The sequence below is a fragment of the Neofelis nebulosa genome, chromosome 3 (assembly GCF_028018385.1).
Source record: "Neofelis nebulosa isolate mNeoNeb1 chromosome 3, mNeoNeb1.pri, whole genome shotgun sequence".
Classification (NCBI taxonomy): Eukaryota; Metazoa; Chordata; class Mammalia; order Carnivora; family Felidae; genus Neofelis; species Neofelis nebulosa.
The window spans coordinates 47019880-47047007 of NC_080784.1; the positions used below are offsets into that span (position 1 = coordinate 47019880).

A 27128-nucleotide genomic window follows, 5' to 3' on the forward strand; every position below is an offset into this window, starting at 1 on the left:
GATATCCCACTTTCCTGCTGCACACACAAAAATGCACCACCACATGCTTTAACTTTCTCTAAAGGTTCCAAGCACTTTTATATTTTTGTGCCATTGCTCATGTTGTCCCTTGACTCTCCTACTTCATCCAATGAACACATACTTCTTGTCCTTGTGACCCAGATCAAACCCATTTGTTTTATAGCATCTACTGTCTTCACATGGCCAACTCTGGCATAATCCGTTCCTCTCTATTTGTGTTTCCAGAGTTCTCAGTTGACTTGTTTACTATTGTTCATTTAATTTACACCTTATATTGTGAGCTTGTTGGAAGTAAGAAATATGGTTCATTTTTCTTAATATTCTGATTGCTTGTCACATGGTAAACAATTAATAAATGTATATTTGATGGGACCAAAATCACTTGAAAATACAATACAAAATAATTTCCAAGTATGTTGAAGTCCCATCCAGAGTTGTGTTTTTTTGTTTTTTTTTTTTGTTTTTTTTTTGTTTTTTTTTTGTTTTTTATGTTTTTTTTTAAGGCATCCTCTGTAAATGTGTTGTGTATATCAGGACATAGAGCTGCAAACTGAAAGTCTTGTTTTTTCTAATCTGGGCAGTCTTTCTGATTTCCTTGAGCTTTAGTTTCCTCATCTTTGAAATGAAGAGTTCTGCCAGATGGTTCCTAGGTTCCCACTGATTTCAAAAGCAATTTGTAGCTTATAGAATATCAAATTGTCAAATATCCTAATGGGGTGGTAACAAGACACACAACTTCATGTTTGTAAATTGTTCATATGTTAAGTGCATGTTCACCTTGTGAATGCATATCTTTGTAGGCTGGAGCATTCTGAGAAGCACAGAAACTCAAGAAATGTCCTGACCTGCCAATCCTTCAGTAAGCATTAGTCACCTAATGGATGCCTACCAAATTCAGGAAATTCACATCTGGAATGGTATTGTACGTGTCTACCTCATTTATTGGTCGTTTATCATTAGGCTGCAATAGCACCAACATATGCTACATTCATACTAATAGGGTTTGTTTGACAATCACCATTGATTTACCCTTCATTACTCTAAAAAGATGAGTGTTAGGTGAAGTGAAACAAATTTCCAAAACCAAATTATTCATTCTACATGAGCAAATAAATCCTTATTTTGGAATAGAAAATCCCAGTCAGGGGATAATATTATATAGCACTTGCTGAGCACCTTCTATGTGCCTTGCATTGTACTTTATTTGTTCTCTCGTATGTACAATTTTATACTCACTAACATGGCAAGGTATATTTATCTTACATTTATCTTTAAATTTTATTCATTTTATTTCATTTTAAATTTATTTTAAAGTTTTAGAATGAAAAAAACTTCATCTCTAGAAAAGTGGGCAGTATAATGTTATGAGCATCCTTATTCCCATCACCTAGACTGAATAATTTGCTAACATTTTGCTATATTTCATTTGGTTCTAGGTTTTTAACAGTCAGTTGCAGGTATCATGACATTTTCCCTAAATTCTTCAAAATGCATTTAAACAATAAGCATAGTTTCTGAAATAACAATTAACAGTACCAGTAGAGCACCAAAATAGCATCTAGCATCAAGCTCATATTAAAATGTTCCCATTTGTACCCAAAGTGTGTGGTATTAAAAAAACATATTGTCTAAACAAGGATCCAATAAAATAACACAAGTTTTATTTGATAGTATTTATGTTGATGATCTCTTCCTTTAGAACAGGCGTCCTTCCCTCTTTTTTGTATGACATTAACTTTTAGAAGAGACTGGGAGACTTCTAGTTTCAGCTCTGACATATAAAGAGCTAGAAGTCGGGGTGCCTGGGTGGTTCAGTTGGTTAAGCATCCACCTCTTGGTTTCGGCTCTGGTCATGATCTCACAGTTTCGTGAGCCCTGCATCCGCTGGCAGCACAGAGCCTGCTTGGGATTCTCTCTCTTCCTCTCTCTGTGCCCCTCCCCACTCACATTGTCTCTGTCTCTTTCAAAATAAATAAACTTAAAAAAAAAAGGAACTAGAAGTCATCATTCCTAACCTCACAACAACAACAACAAACTAAACAAATTTGAAACTAATGACTTTTTTTTGTTTTAACCTATGGCAGAGCTGAGGTCTCAGGATGAAACTCCACACCAAAATTTGGAGACACAGGAAAATCCAGAGAGTCAGTCAAAACCTTCTCATGTAGGATAGTGGTCACTTGAGCAATAAAGTGATAGGAATACTTAAATGGTAATTTGGACAGATTGGTGGAGGCTGAATATGGGCTAGCATGAAAATTAGAAGCAAAGCTGCTGGAGGCCACAGTGTTATGGGAACCACCACATTTTAGTAGGTTTTGCCTTCCAGACGCGCAGCAGATTCACACACTGAAGAACCAAGAAAGACTTTCATAGCTCTGGTAGAGGGAGCAGAAGAGTTCCCATTTTGAAACATATTCTGGCTATTTTCCCAAAGGCCTACTTTCTAGGATAAAAACTACTGCAGGAGGGATGACCACACGCATTCCATCTTGGGCCCTGCATTCTTGTTCATGTCTGTGCAATGATCTCTTTCAGGGCTATGAGTTCCAGGCCCTGTGGAGGTTAATGTATGCCCTGACCAGAATGCAGGAAGGCTTGATCTGATCTGCCCTAAAGTGATGCACAGAAGGCCCTGTTTCAGTAACTAGTAGAGATGACTGGCTCACAGAAGGTCCCACTTTAGATAACTACCCTGTGACCTCACCACCATGCCCCTTGTTTTATAAAAGTTGGAGATTAAGGTCCAGAGTTAGCAGAGAATAAGGCAGAGAATAGCTGCTTACCCCTGGTTTGCCTGCCCACCTGATCCCCCTTGTTAGTAAGTTACCCTGAATAAAACTGTGCAAATGGTATGGATGGGCTTGCTTCATTTTTTTTTTCAGTCTCAAAATGCCTTTTTCTGGAGGGTGATTTACTGTCCCTCTTCCACCTTCTAACATACTACCTGAGACTTATGTCACCTGGAAGAAGGGAATCTATCCAACTATAGTCCTTTCTAGGCTTCCTGTCTCACATAAGATAGGCAGAATTGGGGGGGGGGCAGATAGAAAGAAACATTTGTAAAGGTCACAGATCAGGGACACAGGCTCATTAAAAGACTGAGACTTAACCATAGATTATAGAACAATTTTCCTCGTTCACATTTACCACTATACCAAAAGCAAGGTCACTAGAGGAATCTGAAGCCTCTGGAAAGGACAACTATAGCAAATGTGAAACAGAGACCACCAGGCCAAATGAACATAAAACACTAGACAAAAGGCCCATGTTCCTCAGTTCCTATTATCTGATACATCATATCAGGCTTTCAACAAAAATTAAAAGGCATGCTAAAAGAAAGGCAAACATACAATGTGAAGAGGGAAAACAAGCATCAGAACCAGACTCAGATATGATTAATATTTTGAAATTATCAAACAGGGAATTTAAAATACCTATCATAGTATGTTAAAGGGTCTAATGGAAAAAATAGACAACATGCAAAGATAGATGGATAATGTAAATGGATAATGGGAAACTCTTAAGAAAAATCTGAAGGAGGGGCGCCTGGGTGGCTTGGTCGGTTGAGCGTCCGACTTCGGCTCAGGTCACGATCTCGCGGTCCGTGAGTTCGAGCCCCACGTCCGGCTCTGTGCTGACAGCTCAGAGCCTGGAGCCTGTTTCAGATTCTGTGTCTCCCTCTCTCTCTCTGCCCCTCCCCTGTTCATGCTCTGTCTCTCTCTGTCTCAAAAATAAATAAATGTTAAAAAAAATTTAAAAAAAACACAAAAAACAAAGAAAAATCTGAAGGAAATGCTGCAAATCAAAACTACAGTAACAGAAATGAAGAGTGACTTTGATGGGCACCTCAGTAAACTAGACACATTCAAGAAGAGAATCAATGAGTCTGATTATGCCGAAAGAAACTTAGCAAACTGTATTGCAAAGAGAAAAGAAATGAAAAAAAGAAAAAACATCCAAGAGCTGGGAAAAATCAAAGATATAACTTCCACATTATTGGAATACAAGAAGAAAGTGAGAATGGAACAGAAGAAATACTTCAAATAATAATAGAATTTTCAGAGCTAATGACAAATATCAAACCACAGAACCCAAAAGCTAGGAGAACACCTTATACCAAGGATAAAGAGCAGCCTAGCCAGATGACACCTAGGCATATGATATTCAATGAGAAAATAAACAAAAAAATAATCAAAGAAGTCAGAGAAAAAATAACCTTATCTATTGAAGAACCAACATAAGAATCATAGCAAACTTCTGGTCTGAAACCATGCAAGTGAGGAGAGTGAAGTGAAATATTTCAAGGGCTAAAAGACGAAAGCCATAAATCTAGAATTTTATATTCAGCAAGATGACTCTTGAATGTGAAGGAGAAATAAAGACTTATTCACACAAATAAAAACTGAAGAATTCACGACCAGCAGATTGGTCCTGAAAGAAATGTTACAAGAAATTCCAGTAGAAGAGAAATAACATAGGTCAGAAACTTGAATTCATATAAAGAAAGTAGGAGCATCAGGGAAGGCTTAAGTGAAGGTAAAACACATCTTTTATTTTTCCTATTTTAATTGCTCTAAAAGACAACTTTGTCTAAAATAATAGCAATTTATAGAGTGATTATAGCATATGGATAGTGAAATAAATGACAGCAATATAGTAACTGGTGAGAGGGAAGAATTAACAGTACTTTGTTATTGGGTACTTGCACCACGTGATGCAGTATAATGTTTTTGGAAGTGAACATGGTTCATTTGTAAATATATATTGCAAATGCAAGAGAAACCACTAAATATTTTTTTAAAAAGAACTATAATTGATATGCTAAGAGAACATAAAATGCTCAGTTAAAACCAGAGAAGGAAAAAAAAAAATAAGGAAAAAGAAAACAACAAGTGTGACATATAGAAAAGTTACAACTGTGAAAGATATTAATACGATTATATCAGTAATCAATTTATATATGAATGGTCTAAATGAATCAAGTAAAAGAGATTTTCAGAATGCGAAAAAAAAAGAACTAGCTGTATGTTATCCACAAGAAACCCACTTTAAATATAAAGACTCAGTTTAAAAGTAAGTGGAAAATCCCCCAAAATATGTAGTAATTTAACAACACACTTCTAAAAAGCACACAAGTAAAAGGAAATTTAAAGAGAAATTCCAAAACATTTTGAACTAAAGAAGATGGAGCACAATTATTCAAAATTTTTGGTATGCAGCAAAAGCAGTCTTTAGAAGGAAATTTGTGTCATTGAATACATATATTAGAAAAGAGAGATCTAAAATCAATAACTTAAATTTCCACCTGAGGACATTACCAAAAAAACACTAATATGAATCCAAAGTAAGTAGTAGGAAAGAAATAATGAGAAAGCAGAAATCAATGAAATTGAAAACAGGAAATCAATAGGAAAAAATCGACAAAACCAAAAGCTGGTCCTTTGTAAAGATCTATGAAATTGACATGCCTATAGCCAGGCTAACTACATAAAAAAAGGATGGGGTAGCTGGCTGGCTTAGTCAGTAGAGCATGCAACTCTTGATCTCAGGGTCATGAGTTTAAGCCCCCACATTGGGTGTGGATCCAATAAAAAAAAATTTAAAAAGGCAGACAGAAATTACTACTGTCAGAAATGAAAAAAATGAGCATTACACCAGACCTCATAGATATTTAAAATATAGTTAAGGAATACTATGGATAACTAAATGCCCACAAATATGAAAACTAAGTTGAAATGGGTCAATTCCTTAACAGACACAATCTGCCAACTCCCACACAAGAAATAGATAATCTGAATAGGCCTACACCTATTAAATTTAACAAAATTGAATCAATAATTAATAACCTTCCAAAGCAGAAAGCAACAGAGCCAAATGAGTTTACTGGCAAATTCTACCAAACATTTAAGGAAGAAATTATACCAATTCTTTACAATCTCTTTCAGAGGATAGAAACAGAGGGAACACCTTCTAACTCATTCTGTAAGGCCAGCATTACCCTGATACCAAAACCAGGTTTCAAAGGCAATAAAAGAAAACTGCAGGCCAATATATCTCATGAGCACAGATGCAAAAATGCTCAACAAAATATTAGCAATACAAATCTGACAATGTGTAAAAAGAACTATACACTACACCAAGTGGGATTTATCCAGTTATGCCAAGCTGGTATAACATTAAAAAATCAGGTAACATAATCCATCACATGAACAAGAAAAAGAAGAGAAACCACATGATATATCAATAGATATTGAAAAAGCATTTGGCAAAATTCAACACCCATTTGTGTTAAAAATTCTCAGCATTAGGAATAGAGGGGAATTTCCTCAACTTGATAAAGAACATCTACAAAAACCCTACAGCTAACAACATACTTAATGCTGAGAAACTTGAAGCTTTCCCTCCAAGATCAGGAATAAGACAAGGATGTCTCCTCTTAAAACTCCTTTTATAATTCAATCTGGAAGTCCTATTTAATGCAATAAGACAGAAAAGGAAATAAAAGTTATAGACACTGGAGAGTTTTAGAAGTAAAATGTCTGTTCACAAATGACATGATCGTCTATGTAGAAAATCCCAAAGTACTGACCAAAAAAACTCCTGAAACTAATAACTGAATATAACAATTTTGCTGGATACAAGATTAATATTCAAAGGTCAATTGCTTTTCTATACACCAGCAATAAACACCTTGGATTTAAAATTAAACACATGTCATTTATTGAAGTACTCGAAAAATGAAACAAGATAAACCTCACAAAACCTATACAGAATGTGTATGCGAGAAACTACAAACTCTGGTGAAAGAAATCAAAAAAGCTTTAAACACATGCAGAGATATTCCATGTTAATGAACTAGAAGACTTAAGATATCAATCCTTCCCAACATGATCTATAACTTCAACCCAATTCCAATCAAAATCTCAGCAAATTATTTTGTAGATAGTAACAAGCTGTCTCTAAAATTTATATGGAAAGCAAACCAGCAGGAATAGCCAATATAATATTGAAGCAGCAGAACAAAGTTGGAGGACTCACTCATACTTTTCAATGTGAAGATTTATTGTCAAGCTACCGTAATCAAGACGCCATGGTATTGGCAAAAGAGCAGATACATTGAACAATGGAACAGAATACAGAGCTTACAAGTAGGACCACAAAATATAATCAAGTGATGCTTGAAAAAGGAACAGCAGCAATTCAATGGAGAAAGAATAGTCTTTTCAACAAGTGATATGGAACCATTGTCAAAAAAAGAAACTAAACCCAGACATTTACAACTGTCACAAAATTAACCCAAGATGGATCATGGGCCTAAAATGAAAATGAAAACGTATAAAACTTCTTAAAGAAAACATTGGAGGGGCACCTAGGTGACTCAGTCAGTTAAGTGTCCGACTTCAGCTCAGGTCACGATCACACGGTTCGTGGGTTCAAGCCCCGCATCGGGCTCTGTGCTGACAGCTCAGAGCCTGGAGCCTGCTTCGGATTCTGTGCCTCTCTCTCTCTCTGCCCCTCCCCTGCTCATGCTTAGTCTCTCTCTGTCTTTCAAAAATAAATAAATGTTTTAATAATTTTTTTAAAAGACAACATTGGAGACTATCTAGACTATCTGGATTTGGTGATGACTTTTAAATAAGCCACCCAATAGATAATCCATGCATGAAAAAAATTGCAAGATTGATAAATTGGACTTAAAAATTAAAAACTTCTGCACTACGAGAGACAAAAAGTTTTAACTTCTTAGTGATGGGAGGTGCCAGATGCAGTGTCTCTTTTACTTTGGAGAGGATATCTGAGCACACGCAGACTACCAACCCCCTCATAACGTTAGTGATATGGTAGGGCTTGAGAGTGCTCAGAGTCTCTCTTCCTTCCAACCAAGCACATACTTAGCAAGGTCTCCAATGTAATTGCCATTTTTTGTTCACTTTGATCATTAGTGTTTTATAAATAGGAGGGACCAATGTAATATTTTGTTAAAAGGCCAGATGGTCCAGGACCACTTGGAGGGTGGAAGAGATAGCAGATGTGACTGTAAATGCATTTTTTAAAAATAAATGTTTATTCATTTTGGAGACAGCATGAGCTGGGGAGGGGCAGAGAGAGAGGGGGACAGAGGATCCAAAGCAGGCTCTATGCTGACAGCAGCAAGGCAGATTGGGGGCTTGAATTCAGGAACCCTGAGATCATAACCTGAACTGAAGTCGGACATTCAACCGACTGAGCCACCCAGGTGCCCCTGTGAATGCATTCTGTTGTCCAGTCCCAGGTGAGCAAGAACTCCTTGGGAACTTCTTTTCTGATAGAGAGGGCAAAGAACACATTTATCAGATTAATAACATGAATGCTCTTTGGAGGTGGCCGTAGTCCTCATCCTGGAAAGAGGCAGAAGTCGTAGGTGTGGCAGTTCCTGAGGCCAAAGGCAATTCCTTTAGAGGAAGGCAGGTAAGAGCAGTCAGAGCTAACATTCCCTCAGCAGCAGCTGGATGGGTTATAAGTCCTGGCAGGGAGATTTGAGTGGAGACCACCAGATCCATTACAACAACTAATTCCCATCGTCTTATTGAGAATTAAGTTATGTAAGGTATGTGGGAACCAGAAAGCATTATAAGGATTTTAATATTACATTTTGTTACTGCAGTGGAAGGGGAAGGAAATCTAAATTTATTAAGTGATATGTGCTTTTGGAAGGTTTACTGTTACTGTCAGTGGCTTTTTCCATAGGGAAGTGGATCAGGAACCCAGACGATTTAGCAAGATCTTCATGTGTTTCCCCACCCCCACCGCCCCATTGCTTTACTCTCTCAATGTGTGTGTTTTAAGTTAATTTGATTTTGTCACTTTAAGAGTGTTCTCACTTGGCTCCTGGAAATCAATTTATAGACCTGAATAGCCTTGTTCATACACAGAATACTGACACTTTCCAGTAGGGGGGAAGACTATTACCAATAAGAATTCAGCACAAGGTACCTGGGCAGACTTTTGCAGTTACAAGGAGCAGAAACCAGAATGAAGGCTTGTCTGTGGTAGTGTTTGAGCCAGGACTAAATGCAATAACACACGTATTGATTGACCTCGCTCCTTCAGCCTTGCTGTTTGAGTCACTGTGTAGGTTAGAAACAATTTGATTTCTTTGTTTCTGCCTTCCCTAATGTAGACAAGTTCGCCTGGCCCCGGGATAGGATTTCTGAGGGGGAAAACATCTCGTCTTAAAAACTTATCCTCAAATTTTGCCTTGGTGCAAGAATGAAATCACCCTGCCCATCTTTCCTACATGCTTGGGATCTAAATGTTAGAGGAGCAACACACAGCTTATCTGGGTCTCAGTTCTACTTTTCTAAAATGAAGAGATTGGACAGGGTGCCTGGATGGCTCAGTTGGTTAAGCATCCAACTTCAGCTCAGGTCATGATCTTGCAGTTGAGTTTAAGCCCCGAGTTGGGCTCTGTGCTGACAGCTCAGAACCTGGAGCCTGGTTCAGATTCTGTGTCTCCCTCTCTCTCTACCCCATCTCCACTCATTCTCTGTCTCTCTCTCTGAAAGATAAATAAACATTATAAATTAAAAATATATATATTTAAAATGAAGAGATTGGAATCAGTTTTCATTGTGGACACCTCCACTCTGAAATTGTCGTCAATCTCCTGAGATCAAATCACCTTTCTGTACTTAGATTATCCTAAAATTAACTTTCACTACAGTGGCCAATGCATCTCACATTCAGTTGTGTTTAAAACAAATTCATACTATTATTATATTATTATTTGGTGTAAAAGTAACACATGATTTTCAGAAATAAGTTTCTCTGTGGATCCAACCACTTAAGAGTGATAGGTAAAATATGAAGTTATAAGCTGAAACCAGGCCTGGGGTGTGGTATTCCTTTTCCCCGACTGCTTTGTGAAAGGAAGCTGAAAACTGCCAGTGCTGGCAGTTGCTGGAATCTGTGGCTTCTGTGGGGCTGTATTTCTAGGGAAGGGATGAAGGGACATGGATGTAGGTTTGAGACCAAATCTGAACCAACACACTCATCTCAGTAGGTAGGGCTCAGTAGGTAGATCTGTACTATCTTCAGATCACCAATATCAGACTCCGTTCTGACCCGGGAGTCTGGTGGAGACTGAGTACAAACAAATACGGCAACTAGAGAGTGGGTGTTAGTGAAGAGAAAAAAGGAGAAATTCTCTTCCTTAAATTTTCTCCACATGAGATTAAATTAATAAAACTTTCTGAAAACTTCCATAAAATGTTCATATAATCAAGGAGATAAATGTACAGGAACTATTAAGAGAAAAAGAAAAATACAGAAACAAGAACTGATAGAAGATATTTTTTAAAACATTAGAAATCTTGGAAATAAGAAATGTAATAACTGAAATAAATATTGTTTTAAAAATATTTAAACTCTAAGCTGAGCACAGGTATAAAACTAATGAATTGAAAGGCACTACTAAGTACTAAATTACAAAGAACAGCACAGAGACAGAGATTTTTTTTTTTAAATATGAGTGTGTAATTAAGAGGCATTGATAGATTTTGAGACACCAACATGTATATAAGATGATTTTAATACTGAGGATGGAAGGGCTTTCCAAGAAACCGTATTCAAAGACATAATGGGTAAGGGCTTTCCATATTAAAATACGACTTGAGTTTCAGATTGAAATTGTACTCTATATGATAAGAAGGATAAATAAAAATAATATGCAGGTACATTGCAGTGAAACTGCACACCACCAAGAAAGAGGACATTTTAAAAAGCTACCAGAAAACTGAATGAAAGGAGAGGAAATTGGCTCTCTCCTTAGTGGAGATGGAAGGGGTCTTCATCTGTTTTGGAGCATTTAATCATATTTTTTGTAAGCAGGCAAAACCATGCTATATTGTGTAGAGGTACATGTAAGGGATAAAACTGATCTTAATTAAAAAACAATCAGTGCATGACCATCCTAAATGTAAAGATATTGGTTACATCTAGAGAAAAGAGAAGAGATGTGGTTGAGAAGGAGCACACCATAAGCTTCCAGGATGGTGGTGATATTTTATGGCATGGCCCAGTCACGCCCCAGACAGTAGTGATATAGTTTTCACCTTGCAATTATTCCTTAAACAGTATACAAACAAAACACTTTTCAGTATGTGTGATATATCTGATTTTTTTTAATGTGGAAATAAAAATAAATTGATACTGAAAATGGCAGATTTTTAAAACTATTTTTTAAGTTTATTTTTGAGACAGAGAGAGAGAGAGACAGAGACAGAGAGTGAGCAAGGGAGGGACAGAGAGAGAGGGAAAAGAGAATCCCAAGTTGGCCTCAAACCCATGAATCACAAGATCATGACCTGAGCAGAAATCAAGAGTCAGATGCCACCCAGGCACCCCAGAAATGACAGATTTTTTTCTAGAAACAAAAAAGTAGACTGACCATAGATTTCTCAGCAGTAATAATGGCAGAAAACGATGAAATAATGTCTTTCTAGCTTGAAGGGAATATACTTGGCAACATGGAATTCTATACCCACCTAACCTATCATTAAAAAATAGGGGAGAATATAAAGACACTTGCAGATAGACGAAGGTTAAGAAAGTTAACCATTCATAATTTACTGAAAGATGTTTTAAAAGTAATGCATGAGGAAAAGTGAATGCTCAGGAAAAAAGCAAGATGCAAGAAATAACAGTAACAGAGGCATTAAATAAAATTGAATCTAATGCAGTTAAATAGTAAAAATTGTTACTTTTATTAGAAAGTACCAATATATCACATCAAATGGATAAAGAAGATGTGAGAATATATATATATATATATATATATATATATATATATATATATATATAGGAATATACTCTGGAATATATATAATGGAATATTACTCTGATCAAAAAGAATGAAATCTTGCCATTTGCAACAACGTGGATGGAACTAGAGTGTATTATGCTAAGCAAGATAAGTCAGTTAAAGAAAGATAAGTATCATAGGATTTCACTCATGTGGAATTTAAGAAACAAAACAGATGAACACAAGGGAAGGGAAGGAAAAATAAGATAAAAACAGAGAGAGAGGCAAACCATAAGAGACTCTTAAATACCCAGAACAAACTGAGGGTTGCTGGAGGGGAGGTGGATGGGGAAATGGGTTACATGGGTGATGGGCTTTAAAGAGGGCATTTGTTGGGATGAACACTGGGTGTCATATGTAAGTGATGAACCACTAAATTCTACTCCTGAAACCAGTATTAAACTATATGTTAAATAACTTGGATTTAAATAAAATTAAAAAAAAAAGAAATTACCAATAGAATCTCTAAACAACTAGGATGATGCAAGTGGGAGTGTTATTTGATTTAAAGGTCATTAAAGTGTGCTCATGTTCTTTCCTTTACAGAGGTTAGCTAGACATGCTTAGTAACTTCAGACTTCATTAGAAAAGTTATAGTTAATGTACGTATTAAAATAAAATTAATTGTAGAAAATTTGGAAAAATAAAAAAAAATAGATAAAGATAGAAATGAAAATCTCATATAACATCATCCCCAGAGAGACAACCATTATCAATCTTTAATATAATTCCTTCACACACAAAAAATAATTTTTTCGCATAGATGTTCACATAAATATATAGTTTATATATATATATGTAAATACCTTCGTATGTATATATGTATATATATATATATACACTCGTGTGTGTGTATATATTCACATATATCTATATTTATACACATACACAATTGTACAATTTTGTTGTACTGTGGTCCAAACGTTTAGCTGCTCCCTGCCCTGCCACCACTCAAAGATCCGTGACACTGGGCCCAAATTCCCAAAGCAGAACTGACCATCTTTTAAAGACCACTTATTATTTCTGTGCTTTTCCCAGTTTTCTGTCTCTCTATTTCTCTCTCTCTCACTCTCTGTCTCTGTTTCTCTTTCTTTCTCACTGCTGTTGAGTTCTACGATTTTAGCCTTTAGTCTTTACAAAATTTGGCAACTCCTTGAATACAAAACCCAGTTAATTATATGATCTTATTAAAGAAAAAAACAAACAAACTTCTTTCAGGGTGGCCTGGGTGGCTCAAATCAGTTAAACGTCTGACTCTTGATGTCGGCTCAGGTCATGATCTCACGGTTCTTGAGATCGAGCCCTGTGTCAAGCTCAGCATGGAGCTTGCTTAGGATTCACTCTCAATCTCCCTCTCTCTCTGCTCCTCCCCTGCTTGCTCTCTCTCTCAAAGTAAATAAATAAACATTAAAAAAAACCTTCCTTCAAGTTTTGTGATCTTTTGTTGAAGATTGGGGTAAATAGTGTTGGAGATGATGGTTACAAGACAGTGTAATAATACAGGATGTCAGACCTCTCACTTGCTGGCTTGCTTGCACATCTGCGCTCTCTCTCTCTCTCAACTCTTTTTGTCCTTACCTGAGTTACAGCCTTATCTCTACCTATGTTCCATGCAGCACAATGCCACCATCACTCACGTTTCCTCACAACTGATCTTTTTAATGCCAAGACTTAAACATATATTTTTCCAGCACATGCATTGACTTTCTCACTTTGTTAATTTTTTGTAGCCCTCCCAGCACCTATGTTTAACTTGTTATATTAGAAAGAATATTACTTAAAATTATGGTTTTTGTTATTAACCACACCATAATTGAATCAAATACCACATTTGATTTTATCCCTCACCACGACACACAAATGTTCATGTGCTTTCATCTGGTAACCTCACTTCTAAGGCTTCTGCCACATGTCTAATGCTTTCCTTTCTCAAGTAAGGATTCATAAGCATCTAATTTAGCAGTGAGTAAACAGATATCTTCATTTCTGAAAAGCAGTTAGCCCTACAGTAAAACTGAGCAGCTCTCTAAAAGTCAGGCCATAAGCCCGAGGAAACCATGGATATAAAGAATAAAAAGATAATTAACAAAATTTCCTATGTCCACTTGAAATGCTAGAGTTACTTTAAGTAGGAGTTCCATTATCATCCCATATGTCTTAAAAGACCCCAATTCAGTATTGTCAATGCACACCTTCAAACACACCTAGACTTATGTACTATCCTGAATTCATAAGAAATATGAGTCCTGTCTCTGAGCAGCTTAATATCAAGGATAAATCTAAAGTAGATTTATCCAGAACCTCGCAACCAGTATGTCTACTTCTAGGGGGAAAAAAAGGGCATAAGATAGTTTTATGAGCCTGTAGCCAAAATTTCATTTTATGATTCATCCAAAAGGGATGATAAACAATCTTGTCAACATGTGAGTTCAAACCACTTCAGGGACTTTATGTAAACCTCCATTATATGATGTTGGGAAAGCTTTAAAAAAATCATTCATTCCAAGAAGCATTTGGCTCATTATTAATAAACAGATTGGCTTTCCAATATAGGTTATAAATACTAGAGTTGACTAACTGTTATCTGCTTTTTTTCACTCCTAAACTTCCCCCCACCCCCAATCAGATTACCATGGAAATTGTAATAAAATTTGTATCTGGTGCTTCATTCATATTTCAATATTATTGTTACTATTCAAGCCAGTGAATAGAAAACAAATTTACATCATGATAAGAGTACAGGCAGATGCTATCCATAATGTTAACTACTTGTCATACGTGGAGATGTATTTTCTCTCCCTTGGGAATGGGATTTCTCATTTCTCCTTACGGTAGAGCAGTAACATTTATTGTCTCTCGGCAAAAGCTACAAGGCATTCATTGGATGATGTGTTTTCTCAGAATAGAGTTTTACAGTTTATAGTTTCTCTTACTGGCCTCATCTCTGCCTAAGGCTGATGTGACAGAGATTCTCTCTGGCAAGGAGTATGGAGAGTGAAGAGAGGTTAAATCATGCAGCTACAATCTGCTCTTTCCTGTGACAGTCCACAGGGACCCCATATGAAAGGTTTGGGTACCCTTCATAGAATCCCCAGTGGGCAGGGGTGGAAGCTGCTAAAAGTTCCAGAGGCCAAAAGATGGAAAACACTGACAAGTGGAGTTTTATCAGTCAAGCCTGATAGAATCCACATACCCGAACTCTGTTCCCTGAAGTCAAGTTTAAACCTAAATTACAGTTTCTGGCACTTCCTGGAAATGCCCTTGCTGACAACTTTGGAATTCTCATTCTTTACTCTCCATATTAACTCCCCTCAGTGACTACCAATAAGAGGCAAGAAAACTTTTGTAGAAGGTATTAAAATATTGTTGAGGGACTAATGGGGAATAAGATCCGTGTTCTGTACTCTTTTATAGTAATACTGACAAAATAACTTCTTCTTAAGGTTTGCAACCAGGTGAACTGAGCGGTTACGTATGCACTGTTGACAGTGTAGCACTCCTGCGTGTTCCTGGCAGGTGGACTGGGAAGCATTTTAGAAATAGGACACCTTAGATTTGGTTCTGGCTCAACCATTTACTAACAGAATGGCTTTTGATGAGCCACACAGCATCTCTGGAATCTAGTTTTCTTATCTGAAAAGTGTAAGGGTCTAAGACACATTGCTCATTCTGTGATTCTTAGATTCTGTCCCTCCAACACATGCATATGGATAGAAGCAGCATGGAGTGGGAGAGAATGAAAGGAAAAGAACACAGACTTTAGAGCTAGAGAAATTTATCCTGTTTTTCTTTTTTCTTTTCTTTTCCTTTCTTTTCTTTTCTTTTCTTTTCTTTGCTTTGCTTTTCTTTTCTTTTCTTATTTATTTATTTTGAGAGAGAGAGAGAGATAGCACAAATTGGGGAGGGGGGGAGTGAAAAGGAGAGAGAGAGAGAGAGAGAGAGAGAGAGAGAGAGAGAGAGAAAGAGAATCCCAAGCAGGCTCCACACTGGCAGCATGGAGCCCTATGTGAGGCTCGAACTCATGACACCATGAGATCATGACTTGAGTCGAATCCAAGAGTCAGATGCTTAACCTACTGAGCCACCCAGGTGCCCCTATGCTGTTTATTTTCAAATTCTGCTTCTACTGTATGTAAGTGGGATAGACATAGTCCCTTCAACAATTTTTGTGCATGTCTCTTCATTTGTAGAGAGGAGATAATAATGCATACCTCCCAAGGTTGTTGTGAATATTAAATACAAAAACCTAAATAAAAAAAGAAAAAGCTTGACCATTTATTGGCACAAAATATGCAAACTGAAAATGGCGATTTTATTCACTTTTGTATCTGAATATTTTCATGTAAAAGTTTGAATACTGCTTATTTATAGGTGACAAAGAAATAAAGAATAGTATACTTTATACTTTTTTAAAGAATTCTAAATGAGAATAAAAGATTCTGGATTTAAATTTAAATTCTGCTGTGTGGGTGACAAGGAAAATACAACATACTAATACTTGAGGTATGAAAATTACTTTTAGAGCATAATTCGTGGGAAATATATCTTGTAAAAGAAAGACTAAAAATCAATTACCTGAGAATCAAAATCAAGATGTTAGGAAAAGGACAGTGTAATAAATCCAAAGGAAGTAGAAAAAATGAAAGAATCAAAATAAACGTAGAAATGAGTGAAATTGAAAACAAATATACAAAAGACAAAAATCAACAAACAAAATGTTGGTTCTTAAAAAAACTAATAGTGGGGTGCCAAGCTGGCTCAGTTGGTGGAGCGTGCAACTCTTGGTCTCAGGTTGTGGGTTTGAGCCCAACTTTGGGTGTAGAGATTACTTAAAAATAAAAATCTTAAAAAAAAAAAAAAAGACTAATAGAATTACTAAAGCCTGAGCAAGGCAGATCAAGAAGAAAGAGAAAAAGCACATATTACCAATACCAGGACTGGAAAGAGGGATATCACGACAGAACCTACAGATACTAAAAAAATAATAAGATACTGTATATTAACTGTACTGGAATTAAAATTAAATACTTAATAAAAAATATCCTTTTAAGAATGTAATGCTGACAATTTAAAAAATTTAGATGAAGTGGACAGAATGCTTAAAAAACACCAAACTCTCACTGACTCTTTTAGAGAATTGAATAAAAAGGAAATGTTCATATGAAACCTGGATAATTTTATTACCAAAATATTGGTACAAAAATATTGTACCAAGAGCAATACAGAAAAAAATTATAGATAGCAAATCGTGAGCATAGATGCAAAATCTTAAATAAAATATTATCCAACTGTATTTAACTATATCTAGGAATGTTTTCTTATAACACAAACTAATTGGAATTATTTTATGATTGCATGTTTGATTTAACATTAAAAATGTCATTCAATAGAGTTTACTACATAAATACAACAAAGACAAAAATAATGTACTCATTTCAAGAGATATAAAAAGAAGTATTTGATAATAGCCATTCATAATAAAAAGAAATTGGTGATAGAAACAAACATTCTTAATCTTATAAGATCAGTGTTTATCAAAAAATAGCCAACAATAATGTACTTAACAATGTCTTACTAACAACTAAAAGTGAGAATGAGATAAGGATTTATACTATTCCCACTTATATTCAATATTTAATAAAATCTTAAGCAATGCACAAAGGTCAGAAAACAAGATGAAATCGTAAGGATCTGGAAAGATTAATTAAATTGGTATTATTCATACAAGGTCTTAGTGTGTGAGTAGGATAAACAGATAAATCTATAGAAAACTAAAAGAAGTAATAATTTTTTTTAAATTTTTATTAAATTCCAGTTAGTTAACATACAATGCAATATTATTTTCAGGTGTATGACATAGTGATTCAACACTTCCATACAACACCCGGTGCTCATTACAACAAAAAAGAAGTAATAATTTAATGAGGGTTCAAGGTCAACATACAAAATCAATTGTATTCGATAAATCATCTAAAATAAATCTTATTTGAGATTTATTTAAAAATACTGCATGTAGTGGTATAAATAATATCAATTATCTAGGAATAAATCTGGTAAAATATAGACACAAATTCTATGCTGAATGCTACTTGCTGAGATAAATTATAAAAGACCCAAATTAATGGAAAGAATTATTATATCCATGAATTAGAAGACTCAGTATTTCAAAATGTCAATTCCCGACAAATTAATTATTTAAATTCAGAGCTGTCTTAGTCAAAATCCCAGAAGGATTTTTGTTTTGTTTTGTTTTGGAAGCTGAGAATTTGATTCTAGGATTTATTTTCACAAGTCTAAGTCTAAGAAGAGACAAGACAAACTTTAAAAGACAAAAGGTAGAGGACTTTCTCCAATAGATATTAAGACTTAGCATGAAGCTACATAATTAAAATACTATATTATTAGTGTGAGGAAAGACATCAAGATGTTGGAATAAATTAAAGAGTCCAAAAAGAGACCTATACATACATACACACTTGATTTATTAAAAAAAATTGTCACTGCAAAGAAATGGTAGAAAAGTAGGGTGGTTTTTTTTTTTCAGTAAATGGTGTAAGGTTAATTGGATTTTCATATGGAGAAAAGGCATCTTAACCCCTACTCCACACTATACACAAAAATCAATTTTAGATGAATTGTGCATCTGAATGTGAAAGATAAAATGATTAATCCTTTTGAGGAAAACAGGAGGATGATTTCGTGATCTTAGAGTAGGCAACAACTTCTTAAATAAAACAGAAAAAGTACTTATTGTAAAAGAATTGATTTTTAAAAGGAAACTTATTAAAATTAAGAACTTTTATTTATCAAGTATATATTTGAAAATAAAAAGGCAAGCCACAGAGTGGGGAGAGATATTCACAGTACAGAATTCCATCAAAAAATTCACATACAGAATATACAAAAATCCCTGGCAAAGCAATAAGAAAACAAATTCACTGGAGAAAAAATGGACATCACTCTTGAAGAGGAAGTTCACAAAAGGGTAATCCATATGGTGAATAAATATATCTACAGGTGTTCAATTTCATTAGCCATCATGGAATGCAGATTAAAACTACAATGAAGTACCATAGCACACTCACCCTAATTGCTAAAATGCAATTATCAAGTGTTTTCAAGAATGTGGAACAACTAGAACCCTCATATACTGCCAGTGGGGGTGTATGGCAATCATTTTAGGAACCTGTTTGGCAACGTCTCCTAAAGCTGACTGTATGCATACCACAGGACCTAGCATGTTCGTACCTAGGTATATACCCAGTAGATACACACACATTTATGAGTATTCATAGTAGCATGATCTGTAATACATTCAAACTGCAAAAAACCTAAACATCTATCAGTAGTAAAACGATAAATAAATGGTGGCATATTTATAATATAATACAACAAGCAGAGTGAACAAGCTATTACATGGACAACACGCATGAATTTCACAAACATCATGTTGAGTGGACCAAGCCAGTCACAAAAAAAGAACATGCTGTATCATTCCATTTTAATGAAGTTCAAAAGCAAGCTAAACCAATCTATGATATTAGATCTTAGAATAGTACTTAATTTATGGAAAAGAACTTACTGAGATGGAACATGAGGAAGGCTTCTGGGGTGCACAAAATTTTCTATTTTTTGATCTGGGTGGTAGTTACATAGAGGTATTTGATTTGTGATAATTTATATAGCTATGTACTTATGACACATGGGCATTTCTGTATGCTTATTAAATTTCAGTAAAATGTTGACATAAAAATAGTAAGCTCTATGACTTACTAGCTTTTTGTTCTTTGGAAAAATCACTCATCATCTGTGTCTCTTAAAAGTTTTCTCTTTTAAGAACAGTGTGGTCTATTGGTCACTACGTTCCAGGTACTGGGAATAGGATTGGTGAGATAGATAGTTTCCCTGTCTTCAATGAAGTTGCAATTTGTTTATTCTGAGATATGAAGGCAAGGATCACATTTGATCTAACCTGAGTTCAACCTTCTTTAAACTTCCACACAGAGCATTGCTTTAAAAAAGTGGCAAAAGTGGTAAAATTCATACTTGAAGAAGACAAAGATGACATGAATTTCATGTTATTTCCCTCTCCTATTAACCAATAAAATGGATAGAGTATGTATAAGGTAGCTGGGACAAAGTTGAGAGCAATGATGTTGTTATTAAATAGTGAAGATGAAAGTTATCAAGGTAGTGTATTTAAGAAGCTTAGAAATATTGATAGCACCAATATATTCTTCAAGCCTAATCTTTGTAGAGTTTTACTTTCTTCCAGGTTTTTGTTTTGTTTTCTTTTTTGGGTTTTTTCTTTGTTTGCTTGTTTTTTTAAAAATCATTCAGTGAGGACCTAACTCTCAAATGCAGTCACTTGTACATTCCCACCCAAGACGCAGCCTGCGGCTACTTTGCTTGTGACTTTCTTGGCTGATCCCCAGTACTCATAGCACATATCCTTTTTTACCATGGCTCCAACCTAAAGAGAAACTTGAAATTGTTATATTTCTGAGGCCCCCTTTTATAGGATCTCTGGGTCTCAGCAGCAATCCGTACGCCATGAAGGTGAACCACCTAGCAATGATAATAGAGCACCATGGTGTACAAGTAAAGGAGTGAAGAGAAGATAGTTTTTCTCTTGTATAATACCTAGGAAATTGAAACAATTGCTAAAACATGTGGATTCTGATAAACCTTAGAGCTGGGCTAACTTCACTTTCAGTTCCCTAAGAAAGAATAGAACATTCAGGAACTTTTGAATCTCACTCAGAATTCAAGGTAGGTGGAAAGGGAAGATGGTTGGGAGAGAATTTAAACTTCTGAGCTCAGTAATGCTAAACTGTTGTGTCTCATTAAAGTTTATCAAGAGCCTTCCTTGGTAGTAACAATTTGACTTCACACAGAACAGATTCTATTTTCCTAATATACTTCTCACATTGTGAAATGTAGACATGAGAAAATGTTCATTGGTCAGAGTTAGTTTTAAATCTTTGCCCTAGATTTTTGTCCACTCTGTTGTGATTGAGCAGTGACATACGAAGGCAATTGCCACAGGAAGTAGAAAGTAGATCTTTTCAGATTGTACTTCATGCCAGCAATGATTCTGTAGCATCCCTAATAGATAACAATAATAGTAAGATCTTAGTGTGTATTGAGTGCTTGCAATGTGTCAGATGCTGTTCTGAGATTTCATGTCTGAAATCATTTATTCTTTACAATATGCCTTTACAATATGATGCACTTTTTAAAAAAATAAGCTCTATTGTGATATAATTGGCATACAGTAAATTGCACATACCACAAAGTTATAATTTAATAAGTTATGACACATGTATATCTCCATGAGCACATCATCACAATCAAAATTAAAAAATTATTTTTGATCACCTCCAAAAGTTTTCTCATGCTCTAATTCTTCCTTCTTATGTCTCCTACTTCCCATCCTTGTCCAACCACTGATCTACATTCTGTCACTATAAATCAGTTTGCATTTTCTAGAATTTCACATGAATTATATAATTTTTTAGATGGTCTGGCTTATTTCACTTAGCATAAATATCTTGAGATTCATCCATGTTGTTGTGGGTATCCACAGATCATTTTTATCACTGAGTAGTACTCCATTGAATGGATATACCACACTTTATTTATGCATGTGTCTTTTCGTGGATCTTTGGGTCATTTCCAGTTTTTGATTGTTACAAATCAGGCTGCTATGAACATTTGTGTATGAGTATTTTTGTACACATATATTTTTATTTTTCTTGGTAAAATATCTAGTAGCCAAATAGTTGGATCATATGGTTTATTTACCGTTAGAACACCACTAAACTGTTTTATGAAGTGGTTGTGGGATTTGGTATAGAATTTTACTTTGTATCAGTATATGAGAGTTCCAGTTACTCTACATTGTTCTCAATAGTTGTTATTGTCTGAATCTTTTTTCTTTTTCTTTTTTTTAGTTTAGCCATTTTGTTGGGTATGTTATAATATCTCACTATAGTTTTAATTGGCATTTTCTTAATGAGTAGTGATATTGGGTATGTTTCCATGTGCTTATTTGGTGAATTGTCTCTTCAGGTCTTCTGCCCACTTGTAAGGGGTTGTTTATTGTATACTTGTGGAGCATAAAACACATAGAGGGGTCTGGGAAATGAACAAACAAACCCTAGTTATAAAAAAATAACTTATGTTCGAGATCTCTACCATCAGTCTCCTTTATCCAGGTTAATATAGTCTTACTTTGCCCCCTTTCTTTTCCAAATTCAGGTAACATTTTATTGATTTCATAATATATATGACAACATTTCTTACTTAGTCTTTCCTTCAACAAGGTTGAGCCTGGGACTTTTGCTATAGAAAAATATTGAGTAGAAGGAAAAGCTTTTGTTACATAGAACTAAGGTCAAGTGTTGGTTCTACTACATGCTAGTTGTGTACATTTGTCTCTGAGTCTCAGTTTTCTCATCTGGAAAACTAGGGCTGAACACAAGGGTGGTAATATCCCCCTTAATAGAGCTGTCATGAGGATCAAAGGCACTAAGGAAAGATAAGCACCCAGGACTATGCTAGCTTTATTTTTTACCTTTTTTGTCTTTCTTTTTTGACTCTGTAAATTAAGTTGAAGACAAGCCAGGGATCTGTGTAGAGTTTGAGAAAACAAATATATGACATTCTTGGGGAGAGTCTTTTAAACACTCTTAAGTAAATGCCTTTATAACTCCACACATAAGAGTAAAAGTTCTTCCACCAAGAACTATAGGTTATGAATGAGCAAAACATACCTGGCACTGTGTATGTGTCAGATTTTGTGTAGGTCAGTACAGGGAGTATAGTGATAGCATAGTGATAGAATATTTTCCTTCAAGTATTTGAAACCTACCTGGGGATCCAGACCATGTCCCCATAATTCTTATTTTTTATCATTTCAAGTTATATGAAATGTTCACTGGGAAACAAAGCATCTCCTCTGGCTAATGCTGAATGATGTTGATGTTTTTATGAAATATGGAGATGATACTGTTTGCTGCATTTAGGTGGGGAGTAGACTGGGAAATTGGGATTTGAGGACCTTCAATAGTGCTAAGTATTTGTAATGTATTTAAATCTGTTCCAAAGTACCTTGTGGTGGACTATATTATTTGCTCATAAGTACTCAGCCTTGTTTCCCTGTGATTAAAATATCCTTCTGTGTGGTGTTTTCTGACACCAAATATGCCATTCCAAGTCTCCAATTCTTCAACACTGACTGGGTAGCCAACAATTCAATTCTGACAATACTCACCCATCAATAGTGTAGAGCCCACAAGTTAAAGGCTCTGTCCTTCAAAACTGTCTCCATTTCAGATGTCAGCTGAAAATGGGGTCCCCAAGCTACCTGCACTTCTTCCTGCTGAGTACCAACTCAGGGGTTGAACACCCCAACCCCAAGTTTTAATAGTTTGCTAAAATGAGTCATAGAACTCAGGAAGGTGCTTCAGTTATGTTGCTGGTTTCTTATAAGGATACAATTCAGAAACAGCCAACTGGAAGAGAGGCATTGGGCAAAGTGGGAGTGGGGAGACACAGAACTTCGTTTCTCACTGCACATCAATGCATTCTTCAACCCAGAAGCTTTCTAAACCCCATCATAGGAGTTTTTGTGGAGGTTTCATCATATAGGAACACATGATTAAATTACTGGATGTTGGTGATTGAATTCAGTCGCAAGTCCCTCTACCCTCATGGGGACAGGGCTAAAAGTTCTACTCTGCATTCTCATTGTTGGCTTTTCATGTGACCATCACCCATCTTGAAGCTACCTAGGGCTCCCCTTCCTCATGAGTCATCCAATTAGCATATAAAAGATAGTAGATTCTGAGAGTTTGAGGAAATCTATGCCAGGAACCAGGAACAAAGACCAAATATTTATTTATTATTATTATACTATATTTCCTATGTCCCATTGACATTGGGCTTGATCATGTGACCTGTTTGGGACAATGAAATACAAGCAGGGTGATATTATACCTGCTCCAAGTGAAGCATTTAAGAGGAATCCTATGTTTCTGCTCATTGTCTTGAATTTCTGTCTTCTGTCACCAGCACATCCCAAATAGTGGCTATTCCCTGAGTTCTCCTTGAAGTTCCCAGGATATGACCAGCAGAGCAGACTTCAAGACAAATAGTAGCCTGGAGCCAAGCCCAGCTGAGCCCAGCAGAGCCACACCCAATTCACAGACCTGTGAGTAAGCAGTAGATGTTTGTGCTATTATCCACTGAGATACTGAGTTTGCTGCTACTACGGCAAAACCTGGCAAATACATATACTGGTATGTGTTACTTCATTTTTATCCTTTTCTTACTCCTGGATTTTGAGCACAGTTGTACAGCATGTTGGAAATAGACCATTTGTCGCTAAGTTCAGAATTGACATCCATTTAGATTTTCTTTGCATCTTGGGTTTTAAGCAGAGCTGTAAAAGTCTTCATTGTAATTTGCTCCTATGGATTCAGGCCCTCTTAAATCCACAAAGGCCTGGAAATTAAAGGAATAAATAAGTAGTACACCTGTGGGGCAAAATCCGATGCAGACTTTGCAAAATCCAATATGTCTGAAAAATATGTTCCTTGAGTGGCTCAGTCCAAATGCCACTGGCTTCCTCCATCCCTGGTTGATAGTACATTATGTTCAGGACTTATCAAAAATGCAGCCAACCTGCAATTCAAACCTGCTTGCACGGAGGCAGAGTTCCCAGTGGGAGATGCCTCCCAGAACTTAGTCATCTCTTGACTAAGAATGGCTAGTCAGGGACAACAGCTCTAAAAAGGAAAATAGGATTGAGGGTGAAGTACATGCTGAAGAAATGTATATAAAAAAAGCAACAAGAAGACAAGAGAGGGGAAAAAAAGAGAAAAATCTCAGGAAAAAAAAAACAAACCTGAAGTTTGCCCTGTAGAAATTCAACCTGATGTATGTGCGTGTGCAGTAAAAGACTTCAAAGCCCAGGAATCAAGGCAAAGAAAGGTGTTAGCTTATGGTAAGAAGCGCACACACGGCTTGATTGCTGCTTTGGTGCTGGGGCAGGTGCTGGCTTGGAATACAGAAGGGGTGGGGGAGGTGGGAGTAAACCAGAGCTGTTTCTGAAAGCCTTCCTTCAAGCTGCCTGTTTGGACTTTTGCGGTTTTGCTTCCCCTCTTTGGGGCGTTTTTCCTGTTACCCAGCCGCTGCAAACTCAGAGCTTGAAAGCAAACCTGACTCAGTCAAGTCTATAGGAAAACGAACACAGCAAAGTCTGTCTCTTTGATCCATGCTCTCTGTCATTGATCTTTTTTCCCCCCACAGCCATAAGAAAAAAAAAAAAAAAAGATCTTAGAATATCAAGAACATGAAATACATTTCCCTCCTGAATCACCCTTAATGATGGTTTTTATTAACTCATTTGTGGGTCTCTGGGCCTAGGCCTGTGAGTCACGTGACCTGTTGCTTGATCTCAAAAGTAAATGCAAAACTATTGACAAACTCAGGAGACTTTGATTTATAAATCGTCCACTTTTAATATAGCCAGACTTACAGTCTTTTCTCTGAAACCCATTTTTTCCTTTAATGTAATGCAACATTTTAGTCTGTCTTATATCTAATAACCTCTATGGGTGTTGGATGAAATTAATTTTCAACCAGTTTCAACCTGAGCCATCACCATTAAGGTTTTTTTTTTCTTCTTTTTTTTTTTTTTTCAATTTTGAACTTTAGGTCCCTGAAATAATTACTGGAACTTGGTAGTTTTAGATGGATTGATTTCCATTATCTACTACATATCTACTACTAAGTAAATGGCCACAATTGGGTTGGAGAGACATCCCATTTTCACTATTGTTTGCTTTTCTGAATAAATTTTGAAAAATACACTTTAAGAAAGTAAAGGGGACTTATCACTGGCATTGCGTCTATGCATTAAAGGAAAAAATCCTTAATTATTGGGGATAAATGAAAGGAGTTTTCTTTCTAACAGTGAACATGTTCCATGTGGGTAGTTCATCATTACAGCATTGGGCTCCTGTTTGCACTTTAGTTTCAAGTTCTTCCCTCTAGAAAATGGGATTCAGTAAAGCCGGGTCCAGGGGAGTTTGGATCCTGTTTTAAACACACTGTTCTTAAAACATTACCTCCCCAGGGACAACCTAAGAAAGCCCGCATCCTGTACAACAAGCCCTCCATTTACACACACACACTCCTCTTGGAGGTTCGTTCCCCTGACAGTCCTAAATTGAACTCACACATAGGAGTAAACAGTGGGTAAGTGTTGGCCTGTCTGTTGAGTAGAATATAAAGGAAATTCTCATATCATCTGACACTTCCCAAACTTGAGAGAAGGACGACTATGGAAAAGCGGCCCTTGTCTTGCTTCCGTGCAGCCAGAGGAAAAGAATGGAAGGAAAATGAAAGGTTTCCCCTGGCGCTACCAAACTCTGCTTCCAGCTTCTTCCTCTAGTGGCAAGCACAGATCATTAACATTGGTAATGTCCTTACTAAATCTGCTTGGAGAAAGTGACAAGTCTAATTTGTTACTGACAGACCAACGGCTGGGAGTATGTTTAAAATGCATTGCTCTTACTCCTGGACCCTTTGAATTGCTGTGTGGTTTCTGTCAGGTAGGCTTGGTATTTGGTTAAAGACTATCTGTGATTTCATCAATCTCTTCAGCAGCCTCCAGAGGAAAGGCTCGCCACTTCAGTTACCTCCTCTTTCCTCTGTCCAAGGAACAGCCTCTGCAGCAAGCCCAAAGGTGCTGTGATTTGAAATTCAGAACCTGGAGAGGGATTCCTTAAGCAAGTAATTACCATTCATAATCAATAGCTCTCAGCCTGACAAATAATTGTGACAGATCAGGATGAGATTAAACGTGTTCTTTGAGATATACGGATGTGGCAGTGATACTGGTTTTCATTAACTAGAAAAACACATTCAGGGCCCCATTCTGATATGCTTTAGAGTGATTTTAAATGAAAGCAAGTGGATTTAAAAAACATGATGCAGCTGGGGGCTGGAAGGAATAGAGATGAGTTAGTCTCATGAAGGAAAAGCTTAAATCATGACCTATGACCTAAAATTATAATAAAGTGAATTTTATGTGGAAGAGGGAGATAGTCTGATTCCAATGTCAACTAAACTCAGAGCAATGATTATAGATTTTAAATCCCATATGAAATATTTAGACTATGCATTAGGGAGATTCCTCCATAATGCAGGGACTTAACTTATGCAAGAAGCCATAAAAGGAGATGGACCA

General features: G+C 36.2%; 1 long non-coding RNA gene across 2 annotated transcripts in view; it reads left to right on the plus strand.

Moving 5' to 3' along the window:
* LOC131506761 (uncharacterized) overlaps window positions 1-27128 on the plus strand; it is a 169423-nt gene that overhangs the window by 52745 nt on the left and 89550 nt on the right. For both annotated transcript variants that reach the window (XR_009259131.1, XR_009259132.1), the window contains exon 3: window positions 23945-24083. This is a non-coding gene — a long non-coding RNA (uncharacterized LOC131506761). The remainder of the gene's footprint in view (window positions 1-23944; window positions 24084-27128) is intronic.